The following is a 17,240-nucleotide window of genomic DNA, read 5'->3' on the forward strand; positions in this document are numbered from 1 at the left end:
AGGTTCTTTATAAGGAGGTATACTTTATCCCCCTTCTTTAGTAGAGGTGCTATTTTTCTTTTCTTATTAACATAAGAGATTGCTTATAACTAAGCTTTGTTAATATTCTTAAGTAATTTCTAATATACTTTCTTTAGTCTTTATACTAAGGATATTGCTAATTCTGTTTAGATATTACTATTAAGACTTTATATAAAGAGATTTAGATATCTTCTATAATTTGCAAGAAATAGCATTATGCCTATTATCTCTAATAGTTTGTTATTATATGCAATTTGTGCTATAGGTAAGAGTAAAACCTAATTATTCTGCTGCTAGTTATAGTAGATGCAGAGATACGTCTCTATTATCTAGTTTACTTATTCTGTTTATCTATCTATCTGCAGATAATAGGCTATAGAGAGTTTCTTCTTTGTTTCTATTGCTACTAGGAATATTATCTAGAAATTTAAAGTAAAGAGCTTATCTCTATTACTAATAATTAATTTAGGAATGCTGTAGTATTAAATAATCCTATCTAGGAATACTTAAGTAAGCTACTCTATAGTATAGCTATGTTAGAAAGGCATAAACTTAGTAGCTTTTATAAATCTATCTACTACTATAAATATCAAGTTATAATTATAGTCTGTTATAGGGTCCTTAGAGATTAGTAGTTATATAATAAAATCTATTATAATTTTCATCTATAGTATAGTAGGTAGTTCTATTGCCTATATTTCTCTATACTTAGTATATATACTATATTTATTCTACTAGTAGTTAATATATTCTTTAATATATTTAGTAACCTTATCTTTTATATTTAGAAACTTATAATATTATTAAATAAGTTCTAGTGTCCTTATAATTCTAGGATAACTATATAGCAGATTATTATAGTAATTACATATAATTCCCTTTTAAAGGTTATCTAGTACTTAACTTAGTGTGCAGCGTTTTTATAACATGCGCATAATATTATTAAGCTGCTATAATAGTTTAAGGGATCTATCTTAGTTAATCCCTAGTGTAGTAGCTTTATTAATTATCTTCTTGCCTACTAGGTTATGTTATTAGCTAAGCGCGTCTGCTCTGCTATTATCTTTGCCTAGGGTGTATAGGATCTTAAACTTATACTAGCCTAGCATTTCTAACTATCTAACTTATCTTTAGTTTAGAACCTTAGTAGTAGTAAAGTATACTAAATTCTTATAATCTATATAGATTATAAGGTCTAAATAGCTTTTAGCGTATACTTGCTAATAATCTAGGGATAATATAATTACTAAGAGTTCCTTATTATGCACATTATAGCATTCTTCTAGTCCTAAGAACTTGCATAAGTAATAAGTAATTAGGTACTATTATCTATCCTTTTCTTGCATAATATATGCTCTTAATGCTAGGTCTAAGGCATCTATTTCTATTTAAAGTAGTTTATTGCTCTTAAATATAATTAGTGTTAGGGGGTTAATACACGCCTATTATAATAACCTAAATGCGTTATCCTGTTCTTTTCCCTATAAGAAGGGTGTATCCTTCTATATAAGCTTTGTAAGTAGCAAGGCCTTCTTTAAGTAATCTTTAATAAATTGTCTGTTAAAGTTAATAAACCTAAGGAATTCTTAAATCCCTTTAACTATTATTAGGGTAGGCTAATTATTTACTATGTTAATCTTAGTATTACTTATCTTAACTCTATATTATCCTATAATAAACTCTAGGAATTTAACTTCCTCCTTATGCTATTCGCACTTCTTAGGTTTTAGTTAGAGTTCTGCTTGCTTTAAGCATTCTAGTACTTCTATAATATATTATTTATGCTCTTCTAGTATCTTAGAGTATACTAGGATATTATCTAGATACGCTACTACTGTCCTGTTAATGTGCGCCCTAAAGACATTGTTAATTAATTCCTAGCACATAGCTAGTGCGTTTATTAGACTAAATAGCATAACTAGGTACTTATAGAGTCTATATCTTGTTCTAAATACTATCTTCTATTCTTTGCCTTCTTTTATGCAGATAAGGTTATATACTTCTCTTAAATCTAACGCAGTAAAGTACTAAGCTCCTTAAAAATTGTCCTATAACTCTAATATATTAGGTAATAGGTATTAATTCTTAATAGTAATGTTATTAAGCTTTCTAAAGTTAATGCAAGGTTATAGCTTGCTATCTTTCTTTAGTATAAAGAGAATAGGGTACCCTGCAGGTAATTCTAATCTTCTAATAAATCCCTTCTAAAGGTTCTTCTTAATATACTTGCATAGTATACTAAGTTTCTTTCTTATAACTAGTATAGTAGCCTAAAAGTTAGTTGCTTTCCTTCCTAGAGCTTAATCTTATAATCCTAAGGTTTATACTTAGGTAGGGCTTTTACTATAAGCTCTTCTTTAAATATCTATGCGTATTATTAATTTATATCTAGGATGCTAGGAGTTATATATTTCTCCTTAACTACTACTTTATAAGGCTAGGGCTAGTTACTCTCTATATAGTTAACTGCTCTATCTTAGTGCGTCTTGGTTAAAGTAATATTACTAATTATCTTCTTATCTGCTAGTTGCGTTATAGTCTGCGCAGGTTCTAACTATATTATGCTATATTTGCAGTACTTTAGCAAAAGCTTCTTAAGTGCCTAATCTATCTATAGGTTATGCCTTTATAACTAGGGAATTCCTAATATAATATTATAAGTAGCTATCTTAAAAGCATCTACAGTAATTTCTTTATAGTATTTTTAGATAATTATTAGAATAGATAATACTTTATAGGTTATTTCTAATTCTTTAGGTATAGGTTCTCTATTAGCTACTTATAGTAGGTAAGATTCTTTTTCTAAGTAAGGTATAGTCTAGCAAGCTATATTACTTATAAAGAGATATAGTTAGACTATAATCCTAAGTCTAATAGTACCTATATCTATACTTTACCTAATCTAATAGGGAGTAATATAAGATAATTAGTACTAATATTATTAATAGATTAATCCCTAGTATATATTATTTATACTAGTCTAAAAAAGGCTCTTCTTTACTATCTAATACTTCTTTATATTTAAGAAATTCTTACTACTTCTTAGCCTCTTAGTAGCTCTTATAGTTCTTATATAGGTATTATTACTAATATAGGTTTAAGTAGTAATTATAAAATAGTAACTATTTAAAATTGTTGCAGCAAGTCACTGATTAACGACCCTCTAAGATTGCAGAGAAGGTTTAGATTACATAACCTTAATCACCTCAACTGCACGATGAGTCCAGGCCACAGTAATCTCCAATTGGCTTAGTATTTCAGCCTGATTAAGCTCTAAACGAGGTATATATTTAAGTAGCTACAACACCTTAGAGAAGATAAAGAACCTAATTAATTCACTTAATTATTTGTTCTAGTCTATTAATTAATTTAGTTGCTTACAATCTATAATTAACAATAGTTATAAGCCTAGTTTGCTAGAGCTATAAGGCAATTCTTCCTGCGTACTCTAAGCAACTAAATTAATTAAATAGACTAGAAATCTACTCTAATCCTCTCTAACTCTTCTAATCATAGAAGAAATACTCTTAACCAGTTAGATCCTCCTTAGGAGCAGATTAGACTAGCTATACTAGTATACTCAGCTTAAGCTACACGCTCAAGACAAGGCGATATAGGATTAGATTAACCTAGATAGTAAAACTATACCCCCTATCAATTAACAGGAGCTAATCTACCTAGATTTTAAAGAATCTGCAGGTACTCTATCAGGCAGCTTAGCAAGCGCCTTAGAAACAACAATCTTAACTACTATAATTAGCAGGATTAATCATGCTAAGCAAGTTTACTAATATAAGGTCTAGACTAGCTAGTAGTCTAGAAAGGCTGCCAAGCTAAGTAATCTCTAAGACTAGATTAATAAGACTGTCTTGGCTAATCTTATAGCACTAGCTTTAATCAAAATAATTAATTAAGACAAGTTAACACCCTAAGCCCTTATTTAAATCCTTAAAGATAATCTAGCTCCTACTAATGCTAATACTATAGCTCTAGTTAGGCAGTAATACTAATTACACCTTAATAAAGCTAGAACAGGATAAATAAACGCTAATAAGTAGTTTAATAAGTAGCAGGTAATCTATAGCAAGGCTTAAGCGTTTAGGATTACTAATGTTAAAGGACAGCTTGCAATTATAGATTTCTTAGATGCTCTAGCTCCCAGGATTGCTCTAGAATAGTCCTAATTAATAAAGCACTATATTAATATGCAAGCAGCCTTAGGAGAGAAACTACTTATAATTAATAAACTTGCTTAAGTATTTACTCTAGAACTATAGGAGCAAGCCCTCTCTCTAAAGAATAAGGGGTTAGGCGTTTACTTAATATTTAGATTAATCTCTAATTAGAATAAAAATAATAAGAAAGATAAATAATTATTTAAATGCCCCTATAAGCTAAATAGGAACTACTTCTAGAAGCTAGTTAACTGCTAATGCCTTAAGACTGCGCTAATTAGACTAGGCCTAGCTAATAGTATACTAGTTAATCTAAGCAATAAAGATAAAACTAAGATTAAAGAAAGGGCTAATAAATTAGAATAGACTACAATTAAGAAATAAGTAATCTAGTCTAGATAGAATTCTAATCCTAGTAATAATAAAGGAACTTCCTTAGTTAAATATCTAGGTCCTATAGTTGCAGCCCTATTTAATCTAAGCACCTTCCTAGCTAATCCTAAACTAGTGTTTAGCACTGCTTATTAAGGCTATCTACTCTCTAAAAGTACTATCTATAATAGAGGATTAGTAGTCTACCTTATTAATAATTAGAGCCTCCTTATTCTAGGTACCTTTAAGGTATTAACTATTCTAGAAACAGTTAACGCAGGCACTTAATTACTACCTGTATTAGGCACTAGTAATAGGCTAATTAAGAACTTCTTAAACAGACAAAATAGACCTTAAATAGAGGATCTCCTGCTTAAGAATATTAAAGTAGTTAACTGCTTCTATATAAATATTATAGGTAGTAATGCACTTAATTAAGCAGGTGTATAGTACCTAGGATTAGATAGGACACTTTAAGCAGGATTACTAGAAAACAATATTATACTAGTAACCCTTAAGAAGAAGTTTAAGCTACTATTTATTAAATATATTAAGTTTAGCTCTTATACTGCTCTACCTATGCTTGTTAAAGCAATCTAATTAGCTTATTCTGTTTAAAGGTCTAATAGCAAAGATCTCTAGCATAAATAATCTAGCTATCTAGGCAAACGCTTAATCTAATTACTTATTAAATTAGCTAGAAACGTCTTAATTAATAGTATAAAAAGGATTAACTATAAGCACTACTTAGTTACCTACTTAGCATAAGTAATCTTAAGAAAGCTAAGAGAATAATTACCTAGACTATTCTATAGGATATTATAGGATCTGTTTAATATGCTAACTAGAAGGCTTTATAAAGAATAGGCTCTAATTATTAAGGATAACTTCTTAGGCAAGCTATTTAACTTTAATATTTAGAGCAAGACACTTAATAAGATTATAAGGGTAATTACTACTTTTAAGAGCAAGATTATAAGGAAATACTAGCAGCAGATTATTAAAATCTACTAGGATAACAATACTACTATAAGACTATAGAGAGGTTAATTAAGATATAAGGAATAGGCAGAAGAAAGAGGGATTAAGATTATTACTCTACTATTATATACCTATAAGCTAAACAGATTAGCAGAGAGGGCAGGGCAGGAGCTTATTACTAAATCTATAAAGATAAGGATTAGAGTAAACCTCCCTGCTTACCTCTAGCTAGAGGTTATAGACGCTGCAGCTTACCTTTACGCTCTAAGCCCTATAGCTATTTATAGGTATTAATTACCTAATAAGGTTCTAGACTCCTAGTTTAGGCAGTACTTTTGCTAGTACAAGCCTCTAGAGATTAGGATTAGAACTGCTAATCTCTGCCCTAATTAGAGTAGAATATATGCCTATAGCTGTTAAGCATATCCTTTAGATAGGGAGCAATTAGCAGGCAGAGATAAGTAAGGATTTAAGGTTAATCCTTATAGTTATATTAGGTACTTAGTTAGCTATCAAGCCTCTAATATCTATTTAATCTAGGTACCTACCCTTAATTAAGTAATTATTATAAGAAACGTTATGTTTAATAAGAATCTGTTCTATATAAGCAGCAAAGATAATAAAATACTAAAGGATTAAGCAATTAAAGTAGCAGACATGCTCTATATTAGAGAATTTAATAATCTAGGACAAGATATTAAGATACTAGTCCTAGAGGAAGAGTACTAGGCAACCTAACTAGAATAATTAACTACTAAGCAAGATCTTAGGGGTAAGCAGATTAGAATATTAACTAGTATAGAGGGCCTACCTACTAATTAGGAAACTAAGGTTGCGGAGGCTGCTTAGGACGCACACAAGGCTAGTAAGTATCTAGAGAATTAAGCAGATTAATTAGAAAGCATAGGTTTAGCTACTCCTAAGCAAACACCTAGACTAATTAATTAAGGTATAGGCGTTTAGGAGGATTTAGGAGCAGGTAATTAACAGGGAGTTAACTCTCCTATAAGAGCTAATCTACCTATCTCTAGTAACTAGATAGGGTCTAGGGGTTTAATGCGTAAGCACTTAACTAACGTTGCCTCTTAATCTAGTTAAGCTGCATCTGCAACACTAGGCAAAGCATGTTAAAACAATCTACTAACACAATTAAGTTATTGCTAACAAGGCTTAAGACCTAAGATTAATTAACCTATAAGTAAATACCTTCTAGTATAAAGGAATAAGTTAGATTATAATAATTAGATAGGGGGTAGATTATTATAAGGAAGTGTAAATATATTAATTGCAGATCTAAGCAAAGAAAATAATCTATAGTTAGACTTATATAATACCTTCTTCCCTAGTCTAAATAGAGACTAGGATAATTAGCTAAGTTATAAGACTATTAACTTAATTATTATAGCAGTAATACTAAGCAATTAAAATACCAAGACTTTAAAGTTAGGAGCAGAATAGCCTTATTAAGATTAGCTCCTACTACTACTAAAGACCTAGAAACAATTACTGCAATATCTGCTTAAGGATTAGTTTCTCTAAGCCTATAGTAAAGAGATTAATTAGCTTATATAGAAAGGCATATAGACTAAGATCCCTAGATTAAAAGATAATTAACTACTTCTACTTAAGTAGGTATAGACCTATAAGTTTAATTAAAATAGCTACTTTATTAAGTATAAAGCTTAGATTATTATTAGAGGTAATCTTTAAGAAAATAATATATTAAGAAGTATATATATAGCTACTTTAGCTACTTAATCCTTCTAAATAATAATAGCAATTATAGCTTAGTTTAATCTAGAAGTATACTAATATAATATAGTTAGGGCATTCCTAAATACTCTAATTACCCTAGATAATCTAGTAATCTATAAACTACTAATAGGGTTTAAGAAAGTAGGTTATAATATTTAACTAAATTAAGCATTATATAGATTAAGAGAATCTCTACTCCTTTAGTATAAGGAGTTCCCTAGAATACTACTTAAGCTTAAACTTATAGCATTAAAAGAAGAGCTCTACCTATTCTTTAATAAAGAGCAATTAATACTATCTTATTCTATATTAATAATATTCTACTCCTATTCTATAAATTCTATAAGTAGGAAGCTAAGGCTATCTAGAATAAAGTATTTAGCAAGTACAAGATTTAGAATCTAAAACTTATAGAATAGTTCTTAAAGATTAGAGTAATAAAAGATGAAGTAAAGAGAATAATTACTCTAGTTTATAATATATATATTAATAAGATTATAAAGAAGTTTAGATTAGAGAATAGGACCTATCTATCTACTCTGCTCCTCTTAGAAGAACTAATCCTAAATTAGAGAGAAGTAACTAAGCAAGAGGTTAAGTTATTTTAGGAAAAGATTAGATTAGTACTATATACTATAATTATAATAAGGCCTAATATTACCTTTATAGTATTAAAACTATTATACTTTCTTCTAAATCTAAGTAAAGAGTATTATGCTATAGCTAATTAAGTAATTACCTACCTATACTAAATAAGGTATAATAAGATTAAGTATAGCAATTATAATAGCCCTGATCTTATAATCTATAGTAATATATTATTTACTAATAATCTAGTTACTTAAAGATTATCTTATAGCTATATATTAATTATATTTAGAGGACTAATCTTTTAGAAAGCTACTAGATAACTAACAATTATAACTTTAACTATAGAGGCTAAGCTAATCACCCTAGAATATATAGCTAAGGAGATAATAGTAATTAAGAGATTCTTTAGTAAGCTTATTCTTAACCTAGGGCAAGTCTAGAATATCTAGTATAATAACTAGCAAACAATTAGGCTTATAATAGAGAAGAATAAGTAGATTATAACTAAGCTTTATTATATAGATATATATAACCTATAGCTTAGGCAGAAACACTTAAAGAAATTATTTAAGGTTAAGTACCTTAATACTAAGAGCATACCTATAAAAAGATTAACTAAGAAGCTTACTAAGTAATAGTTTAACTTATTTAAAGTACTAATTAATATTTAAGATACTTAGATTATAGAAGAAAATATTAATTATTAGGGTTAACTATAGGCAGAGTAGATTACTGAATAAAGGAAAGAAAAGTAAACATTAATTAAGCAATTAGCTAAATAAGAAACTACTTATTTAGATAAGGGACTATAAAGATCTAATTAATAGTTACTATAAATATAGTAAACTAACTAATAATTAAATAGCAAGCATTAATATATATATCATACTACTCTATAGTCTAACTAAACTACTTAAGATAATTTAGATTAGGGGTAGATATAAATACCTCTTAGAGAATAGTAAAGGCCTTATTAGCTATAACTAGAATATAAATAGAGCCTAGAAGAAGTAGAGTAGAAGCCTTAGCAAATTAGAACTTAGTAAGAGATAACTAAGTAGTAGACTTAGCGTTCTATATACCCCCCTAATATAACTATTTATATAGATTAAAAAAATTCTCCTAATTATAAGCCTTATGCTTATCCTTAGCCTTATAGTGCCTAAGTAATTCTAAGTATTCCTTCTAATAAGTAATCTTATTATTTATAGATTATAATTAAGGAGTATAAGATAAGTAAGTATAAATAGTAATTAAAGTATATAAACCTTAAGTAGTAGAAGGCTAAGATAAAAAACTTAATTAGTAAAAGAAGTAAAGAGATTAAGGTTAACTTATATTTTAAGTAGCTTCCTAGAGCTTACTAATAGTACTCTAATACTAAGTAGAAAAAGTTATAGTCTAGTTAAAGTTAAGTACTATCTAATTACCTAAGCATTAACTAAAACCTATATTCTAGTAGTAGGTAATAAGAGTACCCTTTTTAGATAGATTAAAGAAGCTATAAGAAGTAGTAGGCTAAAAGGAGGAAGGCTTAATTACTCTAGATTAGGTATAAGCAAGGTGCTTACTAGGAAGTAGAGAAGCTAAGCTAGTTATTATTAATCTATAGGAATAAGAAGGCTTACTACAACTAGGAATAGGTAGTAGAGACCTATAAGCATCTATATAGCCTAATAAAAAGTTAGCTAATAATCTTATTATACTAGTATTTCTAGAGTACCTACTTAAAAGACCTAATTATAGAGTAGTAATACTAGTAGGAGTATAGTATAGATAATTATTATAGGTAATATAGCTAGTGCTTTAATCTATATAAGCTAGAGAGGGAGAAGAGTAATAAGCACTCTTATCTTTAACCTTATAAGCAAAGTTAGTAATTATGCACTAATAATCTAGATTAGTAACTTACCTTTAGCTTAGTGTCCTTCTTCTACTTCTTAGATAAACCTTAATTAGATTAAGTACTAGCATACTTGCTAAGAATAGAGACCTCTATAGAATAATTAGTAATCTTGTAAAGTTATTAAGATAACTTAGAATACTCTTTACTCTAGTAAATTCCTAGTTAGGTATAGCGCTAACGTAATCACGCTATAGAATCTCCTAACTCTAAGGAGTATTTTCCTGTGCTTACTAAGCCTATAGCTCTACTATTTCTAGAGATATTAATTATTCTATTCTTAGTAGTATAGAGAAGCTTCTAGAATAAGCTTATAAATATATACTACTATTATTAGTAGGGATTGCGTGTATAGACGCGTAATCTGCTTATAAATCCTGTTAGTATATTACTAATAAGAATAGTCTAGTATTATCTAGAATATTCTGCTTAGTAATATAGTAGGGAGGAAGAAAGTATAAGTATACCTATTCCCCCCTACGTTATTCTATACCTAGCAACAAAGATTATTAGTTATATATACTATTATAACTACTCTTTTTATATCTTTATTACCTCTTTAGGCTATACGCTTCCCTATTAGGAAATTACTAGTCTAGTAAGTCTAGGTCTACTAGACTAGGAAGAAAGTAGACTAGTTCCTCCTATACTAGTCCTCCCCCTACTTTCTTTACAAATCTAACTATCCTACTTAATAATTATTTAAGTAGGCTAGGTAGCTATTAACCTAGAAGTATAAGCACTAAGTACCTTAATCCTCTTTATATGCTAATTAATATAGTATTTGAACTAGTCCTAATAGATCTACTACTCTTTTACCTATTTAGGGGTTAGCAGTATAACTAGAGTAAAGAGACTAATAAGCTTATAGGAGTACTATCTTTAGAGTACTTAATATAAAGATTATAATAATATACTATATACTTATTAAACTTATAGTAGATATAAGTAGTATACTTATAGCAGTAATTGCTATTTCTATTAGTATAGTTATAACACTAATTAGGAACTAGCTTACCTAAGTTATATACTTGCTTTAAGCACCTAAAGTAATACTTCTTCCTAACTATTCTAATCTCTTAGAATAGAATAAGCTTATCTTCTTCTAAGAGCTTAGGAAGCTTAATTAGCTAATTAGGTATACTAGTAGTAGTAGCAAGTATAAATTATGTAGAAGTAGAAATAATAATAGTAGATTACTTAGCCTTAGAGATATACTGCTACTCCTTAGGAGTAAGTATTTATACTTCTTAAGTAGGACTTTAGGATTAAGTCTTATAAGTAGTAAAGAAAGTTACTAGATTAGTAAGCTTCTTAGAATAACTTATAGTAGGTAATACTTAAGGGTTAGAATAAAGAGGATAATTATATTGCATAAGAAGTAATTAAAAGAGTTAGAGTTTAAAGTAAGTGAGCATACTGCGTAATATTATTTATTTACTATATAGCTTAGTATAATTATTTACTTACTTAATTTAGTAAAGCACTAAGAAAAGTTATAATAGTAAATGAGCAATAATAATAAAAATTTTAAAATTACTAATTAAGGGAAGAAAGTATAATTACTATATTAAGTAGGTATAGTAATTAATGGATTAATATACCTAAGGGGTATATTATAGTAAGTTACTAATTAGCAACCCTCTAGAATTACTAAGAAGGTTTAGATTATATAACCTTAATTACCTTGACTGTATAATAAGTCTAGGCTATAGTAATCTCTAATTAGCTTAGTATTTTAGCTTAATTAAGTTCTAAACAAGGTACATATTTAAGTAGTTATATTACCTTAGAGAAGATAGAGAACCTATAATTGAGCAGGTAAACCTATATTTAGGTGATCTATTTAATAGACTACTTTCTTATATACTATAGGACGATACTTGTGTTAAATACAAAGGAAAATCCTGTAGGTTACGTGACCTTATCTAATTAAGCTTCTGCCGCGGCTTAAGCAGCTTAATACTAGTTAATTAGCCTCTATAGGCCTAAGCCTCCTATACCTCTCTAGGTGCTCAATTTATAGTTATATAATCAAGCCACCTAATAGCAGTTTAATGCTTGATTCTATAACACACCCTCTAGGTGTTTGCCTATATTAGCAAGCACCTAAGAAGCAATTAACATAATTACACCTTAATGTTAAACTTAAAGAAATATTATGCTGTTTTAAGCTTCTAGTACAGTAGCTAGAACTGCGTTCTAGCTCTAGTCTTCCTTTAAACTATTAGTAGTCTAAATCCTATATTATAAGCTTAACAGCATAGTTAAGTAGCTTATTTAGTTCTAGAAATTATATACTTTGCATAAGCGTTAGGGACATTATAAGCAGCGCGTTTATTTTTTATCTACTTAGTAAGCTTAGTATTACTAGTGCGCTGCTTAAAATCTTAAGCTATTAGAGAAGGAGAAGCTAGTATTATACTTAGTAGTAAGTGTTAAGGTTATACTTTAAGCAAAACTCATAAGCACTATTTAATTAGTTCTTAGGGATAAATACTATTAGGGAAACTAAAGGGGTCTTGCACTAAGTAGTATAGATATAATCTGTCTATCTTAAGGGCAAGAGGTAATAATAAGTAGTATAGAGTAGACTGTCTAGCTTAAAGGTTAGGTTAAGATCTAATATTATAGATTAATACTTAGGTTAAACACAAACTATAAGAGTTGTGTTCCTACTTGCTATATACTATAGAGAGTGTAGTAGCTTACTAGGCTTAACGTAAGCTGCGTAAGCTAGGCTTACTAAGCTTAATATAAGCTGCATAAGCTTCTATATAAGACCTACTTTAGCTTAACTACTAAGAAGTAAGCTTATTATATAACTTATAATAAAACTATACTATATAGGAGAGCCTATATAATATTATGCTAAGCATATTAGCACTTATTAAGTGTTAGCATCTAGTTAGTTATAAAAGGGCAATTGTAACAATTTCTTAGTTTTTTTTTTACTATATCTAATTAAGGTTATAAAAATACTTCCTTATAACTTTCTTTATACCTAACTAGTTATTAGAGTTTTATATAATTATAAAGTTAGTTATACTTATCTTAATAATATCTTAGTAGGTAGAGTTATAGTAGCTAAGAAGTTATAAAATTTAATCTCTAATAGTCTACTAGTAGAAGCTAGACTATTAGTAAATTTCTTTAAGAAATAAGGTAATATTATCTCTATTAAATATAAGAAGAATATTAGTAAAAAGTACCTTCTTATTTATATATATAGATATTATATATAGCCTACTCCCTTTATAAAGTCTATAATAAAGAATAAGAGGTTATTATTACTTATAACTAATAGTTTATTAGGTATAAGTTATCTAAAAGTATCTAAGGCTAACCTACCTATAGTATTTTTTAGCACCTAGAGAGGTAGCTATAATACTACCTTTTATTAAACTTACTAGACTATAGTTCTGATTAGTATTAGATATAGTTTAAAGCTTACTTTTAATAATTAATATAATAAGTAAGATTAAGGCTTATATTATAATTATAATAGTTAACTAGGTATTCTAGAACTACTTAAGATATACTATTTAATTTTAATCTCTTTAAAAGATTATTCTAATAGCTAATTAGATATACTATAAGGCTATTATTATATAAATTAGATTCTTCTTAGCTACTATTATTAAGAAGCTATTAGAGTTACTATTAGCTTACTAATATCTTCTTTGCTAGGAAGTAATCTTATACCTATATATTTACTACATTTTTAAGCTAGAATAAGTACCTTCTTTTCTTACTAACTAGCTCTTTATACTATATTATTACTACTTTTTAGTTATATATAATAGAAGAGAGAAAAGAAAAAAGAAACTTATAAATAGTAGTAGCTAGATAGGCCTAATTATACTTTAGGTTCTTAATTATAATAGTAGCACCTTTTAGCTTCTAATCTAAAAGATACTAGTTTAAGACTTACTACTAGAGATACTAATTTATAGTAGTAGAAATATATATATAGTTAAAGTATAGTATAATTATCTATCTTTCTAATAGTCTATTAGAATCTATCTTTAAGCTATAGCTCTATATTATGTGCCTACTCCTTATATCTTATTCTAATAAAGTGCTAGGCCTTCTATTAGGTAAATAATACTCTACTATAGTATATATAGTAAGTTACTAAAACTCTATAGTATAGTTAGTAGCTAACTTAGTTTATTTAATATATTAAATCTTATATCTTATGCTAAAGACTTTATTAAATATACTAAATATAGGTTTAATCTATTTCTTAAAAGTATTAAAGTCTTTTATCTAGATATCTACTTTATCTAAAGTATTACCTAAGGTATATTATAATATAAAACGCTTAATCTACTTAAGTACTATACTATATATATTACTACTAGTAAGTATAGCTCTTTTTTTCTCTTTAATATACTTACTCTAGAATATAAAGAATAAGTCTTATTATATAAGCTAATTATTAAGCTTACTATATTTACTATAGTAGAGGTTAGGTTTATTAACTATTATATTACCTATATAAGTAGTACTATTATTAGTTATATCTATATTATTTAATAAGCTAGAGGTAGCTTAATTTTCTAAGGTAGTAGATATCTTAAAAGTATTTAAAATTCTAAGGCTATACTTTAAGTAAAGCTTATAAGTACTATTTAATTAGTTTTTAAAGATAAATACTATTTAAGAAACTAAAGGGGTCTTATACTAAGAAGTATAGATATAATCTTTCTATCTTTAGAGTAAGAAGTAATAATAAGTAGTATAAAGTAGACTATCTAGCTTAAAAGTTAAGTTAAGATATAATATTATAGATAAATACTTAGGTTAAATATAAACCTTTAGAGTTATATTTCTACTTGCTATATACTATAAAGAATATAATAGCTTACTAAGCTTAATATAAGCTTTATAAGCTAAGCTTACTAAGCTTAGTATAAGCTATATAAGCTCTATATAAGACCTACTGTTATAAACCTAAGGAAGAGGCACAGCAGAAGATAAGAGATAGAAGGATTAATAATACTTAGGGATAACCTAAAGGTCTTTAAAGAAGGTTAGCAATTAGGACTAATAACAACATAACCCCTTATGTTCTAAAGCCTTAGCAGAACGCTACTATAGAACATGTTACGTGTTGTTCTAAGAATCCTATAATATTCTAAGATATCCTAACACTAGCATATTATAGAATACTAGAATAACTATAGAATATCTTTAGTATATAGCAAGTAGGAATATAACCCTTATAGTTTATGTTTAACCTAAGTATTAATCTATAATATTAGATCTTAACCTAACCTTTAAGCTAGACAGTCTACTCTATACTACTTATTATTACGTCTTACCCTTAAGATAGATAGATAGTATCTATACTCCTTAGTGCAAGACCCCTTTAGTTTCCCTAATAGTTTTTATCCCTAAGAACTAATTAAATAGTGCTTATAAGCTTTGCTTAAAGTATAACCTTAATACCTACTTAGGCTTAACTACTAAGAAGTTAGCTTATTATATAACTTATAATAAAACTATGCTATATAAGAGAGCTTATATAATATTATACTAAGTTTATTAGTACTTATTAAGTATTAAGAAGTAGGTATATAATATAGAGCTAACGTGAGTGCATAGCGAGTGACGCAGTCAAGCGAGTGACGCACCCCAACAAACCATTGGGCCTTCCTACCTTCAAACCTCAATGGACCAACCACCTGACCTGGAATCGCTCCTAAAAGAAGACAGAATCAAGCTTGCACTTCAAGCAATTAAGAAACCTCAAGAGCTAAGCGTGCGACGCGCTGCTACAGTGTACAGGGTCTCTGAGGCAACCCTCCGCCGCCGACGCGCTGGGACGCAGTCAACACGCGATACCCACCCTAAATCAGCGAATCTTCAGAGGACAGAGCAGAGGACACTTGTGCAGTATATTAGGAAGCTGGATTCCCAAGGATTTGCCCCAACGCTCTATTGTGTTGAAGATATGGCTAATCAACTGCGCGCTGCACGCGGCGCAAAGCCTGTTGGCCCACGATGGGCTTCAAACTTCGTCAAACGCGAACCTGGACTAAAATCGCATATGACTCGACAGAGAGATCGCCAGAGAGTCTTGTGCAGCGATCCAGGGGTCATTGGGCCCTGGTTTGACCTGGTTCAGAATGTTAAGGCCAAGTACAGCATCCTGGATGAAGATACCTACAACTTTGATGAGACTGGCTTTACTATAGGCATTGGAAACTGCGTCAAAGTAGTCACTGCATCAGAGAGACGTACTGAGCCCATTGGGTTGCAACAGGGAGACCGTGAGTGGGTAACTTTCATTGCTGCGATCAACGCGATAGGCTGGGCAATCGCGCCCTACCTTATCTTCAAAGCAAAGAACCATGACGCGTCCTGGTACCCTGATTTAAGGCCCCAATGGCGCATTGGGGTCAGCGACAACGGCTGGACTACAAACGATATTGGTGTAGCCTGGTTAAGGCACTTCATTGAGCAGATTAAGGGCCGGAGGGTGGGTAGCCATGTGCTGCTGATAATTGACGGCCACGAAAGCCACAAGTCGCTTGCATTCCAGGATCTTTGCAAGGAGAACAAGATAATTACTCTGTGTATGCCTCCACACTCGTCGCACATCCTGCAGCCGCTTGATGTGGGCTGTTTTGCCCCCTTAAAGCGGGAGTATAGTAAAGAGATCAGAGTCTTGGCAACAGACCACATTGGCCGAATTGACAAGAAGGCCTTCATTGCAACGTTTGCAAAGGTTTTTGAGAAGGCGTTCTCAAAGGCAAACATCACATCAAGCTTTAAGGCAACTGGCTTAGTGCCTAATGACCCATTGGTGGTGCTATCAAAGCTTGATGTCAAGCTTCGGGCGCCAACACCACCTCTACCAGGGGGGGCCCAATGGAACCCCAAGACACCCACCAACGCCAACGAGATAGAGTCTCAATCAACGCTGCTTCGCGATCGTATTCAAAAGCACCAAGGATCATCACCAACTCCAATGGTGGAGATTGTTAATCAGCTGCAGAGAGGCACTGCAATGCTACTACATGGGCAGACGTTATTGGCAGCCCGAGTGCTGCAGCTTGAAGCATCGAACAAGGCTGCTTCTGAGCGCAAATCACGTAAAAGAAAGCGGATTCAGAAGGGTGGAGACCTCTCAAAGGAACAGGCAGAGGATTTGATAGCCCAACGCGACGTTGAGGCGCAGGTAGAGGGGGAAACGCGTGAGGGTAGGGCCCGAACAGGTGCAGGCAAGCAGGGCAAAAGGCACTGCAAGCGCTGCGGTGAGACAGGGCACAACTTGCGCACGTGTAAAAAAGATGTAGTAGACGTTAGCGATTAAGGATATATCTTGTTAGCTACATTATAATGTTGTGGTGTTGAGTAATTGCACGTAGAAGGCCCAATGGTTTGTTGGGGTGCGTCACTCGCTTGACTGCGTCACTCGCTATACACTC

Source organism: Boeremia exigua (assembly GCF_020726555.1).
Source record: "Boeremia exigua strain MPI-SDFR-AT-0100 chromosome Unknown C7974scaffold_5, whole genome shotgun sequence".
Classification (NCBI taxonomy): domain Eukaryota; kingdom Fungi; phylum Ascomycota; class Dothideomycetes; order Pleosporales; family Didymellaceae; genus Boeremia; species Boeremia exigua.